Below are 7,500 nucleotides of genomic sequence, written 5' to 3'. Positions count from 1 at the left end.
CAGTGCCGCGCCATCCCCTATCGAGCCGCGTCGCTGGGTGAGGTCCGCACCCGCACCCTTCCGCCGAGCTGGCTCTCAGGACGGTCGACGGTCGCCGCTCGCCTCCGTCGGCCCAGGGCCTAACGCCGCGCCGGTGAACGCCTCGCCATCCCACCCCGTCGATCGCGCCGGTGAGGTCCGCACCTTCACCGCCTAGGTATATGCGCGTGGGTGTAGCTGCCTTCTCGGGATGGTCGACGGTCGTTCGACCGGCCCCCGTCATCTATGCGCACAGCAGTCCCGTCCGCCGGCGGGAGACTCCGTCAATCGATCGTGGTGCAAACGTGCGAATGCCCAACGTCAATTCCGCCCAAAGCATGAAGCCCTCGGTCGGCAATCGGGCCGCCCCGCGGCAGACCCACCTGCCCACCTCCGGAGATGGTAACGAGCCGAGCACGGAAGTTCGGCGCACGTGTCGAGACCGTCGCTTCCACTCGGCCTCTCCCAAAGGTAGGACCGACCAAGCCGGATCGATCGGGGAACAGAGGTCTAACGCAGACGACACTCGCGAGGGCACCAGCGGCAGGCTTGTCCCTTCTCCGTCTTGGTACACACAATGCCTCTTTGCTTTTCGGATCGATATAAAGCTTTTGCCACCGTCGGTCTGCCGGCCGCCGCCCGCGGTCCGCGCTCAGACTCTGTCTGTCCGCAGCCCCCGCTGCGTTCTTGGACTTTGTCATTTTTTTCGGAAACAGCGAAAAAAAGCTTTTATCATTGTAAGTCGGAGCTCGCCCGGCCTCCCGCTTACTGAGTCACAATTGAGTAAGGCTCACTTAGAACTCTGCACTGTGTCAACCGTACCACTAGTCACCCTGCTAAGTGTGTCTGGAAAACGTGTTCCCGTAAATCTCCGGGAACCCCGCCAATCCCCCCGTACAGAAATTGCATGTGTCAAGTCGGCGGGATGCCTCCCGGAAGTCCTACCGGGAAGGTCGCACTCTGGCCCCGCCAGGCGGGGCAAATCCGACCCCCATAGTGACTTCCGGGCCTAACTCGTTAACCAGAGCCGCGACAGACCGTGCAACAATGACATGTGTCAAACCGGCGGCACGACGCCCGGAGCTCATGCCGGTCGCGGGGCACCTCGGGCCCGCCCGACGGGGCAGATCCGACCTTCACAGGCTTCCGACGGCAATTGGTTAACCGGCGTGGCGCCGAGGGCACGCGGCTGGCTCGGCGGGCGGCCCTCCGGTAGTGCCGCCGTCGATCGGCCGCCTCGGTCGGCAGGAGGGCCCCGAAGTCGCCTTCATTCTGACTTCCGAGTCGGGACTTAGATTACTTTCGACTCTTCAGCCAAGGTCTCGGATCGACGGCGGGACCTGCGGTTGTCCCTCCGAAAATGCCGCCGCTCGGCCGGCACGGCCCGCCGAATACGTCCCCTTACTGGCTCCCGCCTCGGGACTTTGTCAGAAATTCATTCGGGCAAGGTTTCCATTCGGCGGCCGGAGCACCGGTAGTCATACGGAAAATGCCGCCCCTCGGCCGGCATGGGCCTGCGAATAGGTCCCGCTGACAGACTTCCGCGATTGGGTATTTGTCCGAAAATCCATACCGGCAATCTTCGGAATCGTGCGGAAAAGCTGCCGCGTGGCCCGGGTTAACCAATTGGGGAGGCCGGTGCCATCTACCGAATACTTCAACAACTCGTGAAAACGGCCTCCCTATATATCTGCAGGAACCCCGCCAATGCCCCCGTACAGAAATTGCATGTGTCAAAGGGGCGGCCGAATCTGACCCCGGCGGCCGAGCCTCTGGAACTCCGGGTCGGCCTCGGCCGGCAAATCCGACCCCCATCCAGACTTCCGGAGCGGACTTGGTTAACGAATTGCCACCGGGCAAATGGTTAACCGACAGATCTTGGAGGCTCGTTACCCAAGCCATCCCCCGCCGGTGCGAAAAGTTAACAATCAGCGGGCGGGCAATTCGTGAACCGACCGGGACCGGGCAATTCGTTAACCATTCGGAACCGGGCAATTCGTTAACCAACCTTGTCCTGGCAAGGAGTGCACCAACCCGGCCGGACAATTCGTTAACCAAGCTGGCTCTGGCAATTCGTTAACCAACCTGGCCGGGACAATTCGTTAACCAACCCGGCCGGACAATTCGTTAACCAAGCTGGCTCTGGCAATTCGTTAACCAACCTGACCCTGACAATTCGTTAACCAACCCTGTCCTGGCAATGAGTGCACCAACCCGGCCGGACAATTCGGTAACCAACCAGACCCTGGCAATTCGTTAACCAACCAGGACGGGCAATTCGTCAACCAACCCTGTCCTGGCAATGAGTGCACCAACCCGGCCGGACAATTCGGTAACCAACCAGACCCTGGCAATTCGTTAACCAACCTGACCCGGACAATTCGTTAACCAACCAGGACGGGCAATTCGTTAACCAACCAGGCCCGGACAATACTTTAACCACCCTGGTTTTCCAATTCGTGAACCAACTGGGAACGGACAATTCGGTAACCAACCCTGTCCTGGCAATGAGTGCACCAACCCGGCCGGACAATTCGTTAACCACCCTGTCCTTGCCAATTCGTGAACCAACTGGGAACGGACAATTCGTTAACCAACCCGGCCGGACAATTCGTTAACCAAGCTGGCTCTGGCAATTCGTTAACCTACCCGGCCATGGCAATTCGTTAACCAACCTGACCCTGACAATTCGTTAACCAGCCAGGACGGGCAATTCGTTAACCAACCTGGCCCGGACAATTCCTTAACCACCCTGGCCTTGCCAATTCGTGAACCAACTGGGAACGGACAATTCATTAAACAACCCTGTCCTGGCAATGAGTGCACCAACCCAGCCGGACAATTCGTTAACCAAGCTGGCTCTGGCAATTCGTTAACCTACTCGGACATGCCAATTCGTTAACCAGTCTGACCCGGACAATTCGCTAACCAACCCTACTCGGGCAAATCGTTAACCAAGCCCAACCCCGACAATTCGTTAACCAACCCTGCACGGTCAAGTCGTTAACCAAGCCCAAACCCGACAATTCGTTAACCAACCCATACATGGCAATTCGCTAAACAACCCGGCTCGGGCAAATGGTTAACCAAGCCGGCCGGGCAAATCGTTAACCGGCCCGGCAGTCCCGACAATTCGACAATCAACCAGCTGAGGACAAACCCTTCGCCCTCAATAACAACTAGTTCTTGCCCCGCCGTCAAAATGTCCCGGCCGATGTTCATCAGAAACTCCTTGCTGGCCCATGGGCCCCCCCTCCTTACCTTAAGAGAGTCATAGTTACTCCCGCCGTTTACCCGCGCCGCACTGAATTTCGTCAAGTTGGGTCTGGCAAGCCGCTAACCCGGCCGGCCGGGCCTGACAACGCTCTAGAAACCCGGAACAGGCAGTTTCGTGAACCAACCGCGCACGCTCCTGACAATGCGTTCACCCACCCTGCTCGGGCAAATCGTTAACCAAGCCCAACCCTGACAATGCGTTAATCAACCCGGCCATGGCAATTCATTAACCAACCCGGCTCGGGCAAATGGTTAACCAAGCCGGCCGGGCAAATCGTTGACCGGCCCGGCAGTCCCGACGATTCGACAATCAACCAGCTGAGGACAAACCCTTCGCCCTCAATAACAACTAGTCCTTGCCCCGCCGTCAAAAAGTCACGGCCGATGTTCATCAGAAACTCCTTGCTGGCCCATGGGCCCCCCTCCTTAACCTTAAGAGAGTCATAGTTACTCCCGCCGATTACCCGCGCTGCACTGAATTTCGTCAAGTTGGGTCTGGCAAGCCGCTAACCCGGCCGGCCGGGCCTGACAACGCTCTAGAAACCCGGAACAGGCAGTTTCGTGAACCAACCGCGCACGCTCCTGACAATGCGTTAGCCAACCCTGCTCGGGCAAATCGTTAATCAAGCCCAACCCTGAAACTGCGTTAACCAACCCGGCCATGGCAATTCATTAACCAACCCGGCTCGGACAAATGGTTAACCAAGCCCAACCCAGACAATTCGGTAACCAACCCGGCTCGGGCAAATGGTTAACCAAGCCGGCCGGGCAAATCGTTGACCGGCCCGGCAGTCCCGACGATTCGACAATCAACCAGCTGAGGACAAACCCTTCGCCCTCAATAACAACTAGTTCTTGCCCCGCCGTCAAAATGTCCCGGCCGATGTTCATCAGAAACTCCTTGCTGGCCCATGGGCCCCCCTCCTTACCTTAAGAGAGTCATAGTTACTCCCGCTGTTTACCCGCGCCGCACTGAATTTCGTCAAGTTGGGTCTGGCAAGCCGCTAACCCGGCCGGCCGGGCCTGACAACGCTCTAGAAACCCGGAACAGGCAGTTTCGTGAACCAACCGCGCACGCTCCTGACAATGCGTTAGCCAACCCTGCTCGGGCAAATCGTTAATCAAGCCCAACCCTGAAACTGCGTTAACCAACCCGGCCATGGCAATTCATTAACCAACCCGGCTCGGACAAATGGTTAACCAAGCCCAACCCAGACAATTCGGTAACCAACCCGGCTCGGGCAAATGGTTAACCAAGCCGGCCGGGCAAATCGCTAACCGGCCCGGCAGTCCCGACAATTCGACAATCAACCCGCTGAGGACAAACCCTTCGCCCTCAATAACAACTAGTTCTTGCCCCGCCGTCAAAATGTCCCGGCCGATGTTCATCAGAAACTCCTTGCTGGCCCATGGGCCCCCCTCCTTACACCTTAAGAGAGTCATAGTTACTCCCGCCGTTTACCCGCGCCGCACTGAATTTCGTCAAGTTGGGTCTGGCAAGCCGCTAACCCGGCCGGCCGGGCCTGACAACGCTCTAGAAACCCGGAACAGGCAGTTTCGTGAACCAACCGCGCACGCTCCTGACAATGCGTTCACCCACCCTGCTCGGGCAAATCGTTAACCAAGCCCAACCCTGACAATGCGTTAATCAACCCGGCCATGGCAATTCATTAACCAACCCGGCTCGGGCAAATGGTTAACCAAGCCGGCCGGGCAAATCGTTGACCGGCCCGGCAGTCCCGACGATTCGACAATCAACCAGCTGAGGACAAACCCTTCGCCCTCAATAACAACTAGTTCTTGCCCCGCCGTCAAAATGTCCCGGCCGATGTTCATCAGAAACTCCTTGCTGGCCCATGGGCCCTCCTCCTTAACCTTAAGAGAGTCATAGTTACTCCCGCCGATTACCCGCGCTGCACTGAATTTCGTCAAGTTGGGTCTGGCAAGCCGCTAACCCGGCCGGCCGGGCCTGACAATGCTCTAGAAACCCGGAACAGGCAGTTTCGTGAACCAACCGCGCACGCTCCTGACAAGGCGTTAACCAACCCTGCACGGTCAAGTCGTTAACCAAGCCCAACCCTGAAACTGCGTTAACCAACCCGGCCATGGCAATTCATTAACCAACCCGGCTCGGGCAAATGGTTAACCAAGCCGGCCGGGCAAATCGTTGACCGGCCCGGCAGTCCCGACAATTCGACAATCAACCAGCTGAGGACAAACCCTTCGCCCTCAATAACAACTAGTTCTTGCCCCGCCGTCAAAATGTCCCGGCCGATGTTCATCAGAAACTCCTTGCTGGCCCATGGGCCCCCCTCCTTACCTTAAGAGAGTCATAGTTACTCCCGCCGTTTACCCGCGCCGCACTGAATTTCGTCAAGTTGGGTCTGGCAACCCGCTAACCCGGCCGGCCGGGCCTGACAACGCTCTAGAAACCCGGAACAGGCAGTTTCGTGAACCAACCGCGCACGCTCCTGACAATGCGTTCACCCACCCTGCTCGGGCAAATGGTTAACCAAGCACAACCCTGACAATTCGTTAACCAACCCGGCCCGGGCAAATGGTTAACCAAGCCGGCCGGGCAAATCGGTAACCGGCCCGGCAGCCCCGACTATTCGACAATCAACCAGCTGAGGACAAACCCTTCACCCTCAATAACAACTACGTCTTGCCCCGCCGTCAAAATGTCCCGGCCGATGTTCATCAGAAACTCCTTGCTGGCCCATGGGTCATAGTTACTCCCGCCGATTACCCGCGCTGCACTGAATTTCGTCAAGTTGGGTCTGGCAAGCCGCTAACCCGGCCGGCCGGGCCTGACAATGCTCTAGAAACCCGGAACAGGCAGTTTCGTGAACCAACCGCGCACGCTCCTGACAATGTGTTCACCCACCCTGCTCGGGCAAATCGTTAACCAAGCCCAAACCCGACAATTCGGTAACCAACCCAACCATGACAATTCGCTAACCAACCCGGCCCGGGCAAATGGTTAACCAAGCCCAAACCTGACAATTCGTTAACCAACCCGGCCCGGGCAAATGGTTAACCAAGCCGGCCGGGCAAATCGGTAACCGGCCCGGCAGCCCCGACTATTCGACAATCAACCAGCTGAGGACAAACCCTTCACCCTCAATAACAACTACGTCTTGCCCCGCCGTCAAAATGTCCCGGCCGATGTTCATCAGAAACTCCTTGCTGGCCCATGGGCCCCCCCTCCTTACCTTAAGAGAGTCATAGTTACTCCCGCCGATTACCCGCGCTGCACTGAATTTCGTCAAGTTGGGTCTGGCAAGGCGCTAACCCGGCCGGCCGGGCCTGACAATGCTCTAGAAACCCGGAACAGGCAGTTTCGTGAACCAACTGCGCACGCTCCTGACAATGTGTTCACCCACCCTGCTCGGGCAAATCGTTAACCAAGCCCAAACCCGACAATTCGGTAACCAACCCAACCATGACAATTCGCTAACCAACCCGGCCCGGGCAAATGGTTAACCAAGCCCAAACCTGACAATTCGCCAACCAACCCGGCCCGGGCAAATGGTTAACCAAGCCGGCCGGGCAAATCGGTAACCGGCCCGGCAGCCCCGACTATTCGACAATCAACCAGCTGAGGACAAACCCTTCGCCCTCAATAACAACTAGTTCTTGCCCCGCCGTCAAAATGTCCCGGCCGATGTTCATCAGAAACTCCTTGCTGGCCCATGGGCCCCCCTCCTTACCTTAAGAGAGTCATAGTTACTCCCGCCGTTTACCCGCGCCGCACTGAATTTCGTCAAGTTGGGTCTGGCAACCCGCTAACCCGGCCGGCCGGGCCTGACAACGCTCTAGAAACCCGGAACAGGCAGTTTCGTGAACCAACCGCGCACGCTCCTGACAATGCGTTAGCCAACCCTGCTCGGGCAAATCGTTAATCAAGCCCAACCCTGAAACTGCGTTAACCAACCCGGGCATGGCAATTCATTAACCAACCCGGCTCGGACAAATGGTTAACCAAGCCCAACCCTGACAATTCGGTAACCAACCCGGCTCGGGCAAATGGTTGATCAAGCCGGCCGGGCAAATCGGTAACCGGCCCGGCAGCCCCGACCATTCGACAATCAACCAGCTGAGGACAAACCCTTCACCCTCAATAACAACTACGTCTTGCCCCGCCGTCAAAATGTCCCGGCCGATGTTCATCAGAAACTCCTTGCTGGCCCATGGGCCCCCCCT

This window comes from Mobula birostris, unplaced genomic scaffold (assembly GCF_030028105.1).
Source record: "Mobula birostris isolate sMobBir1 unplaced genomic scaffold, sMobBir1.hap1 scaffold_3033, whole genome shotgun sequence".
In the NCBI taxonomy this organism is placed as follows: domain Eukaryota; kingdom Metazoa; phylum Chordata; class Chondrichthyes; order Myliobatiformes; family Myliobatidae; genus Mobula; species Mobula birostris.
The sequence above is the reverse complement of the archived record's forward strand: the minus strand, read 5'-3'. Positions refer to the sequence as shown.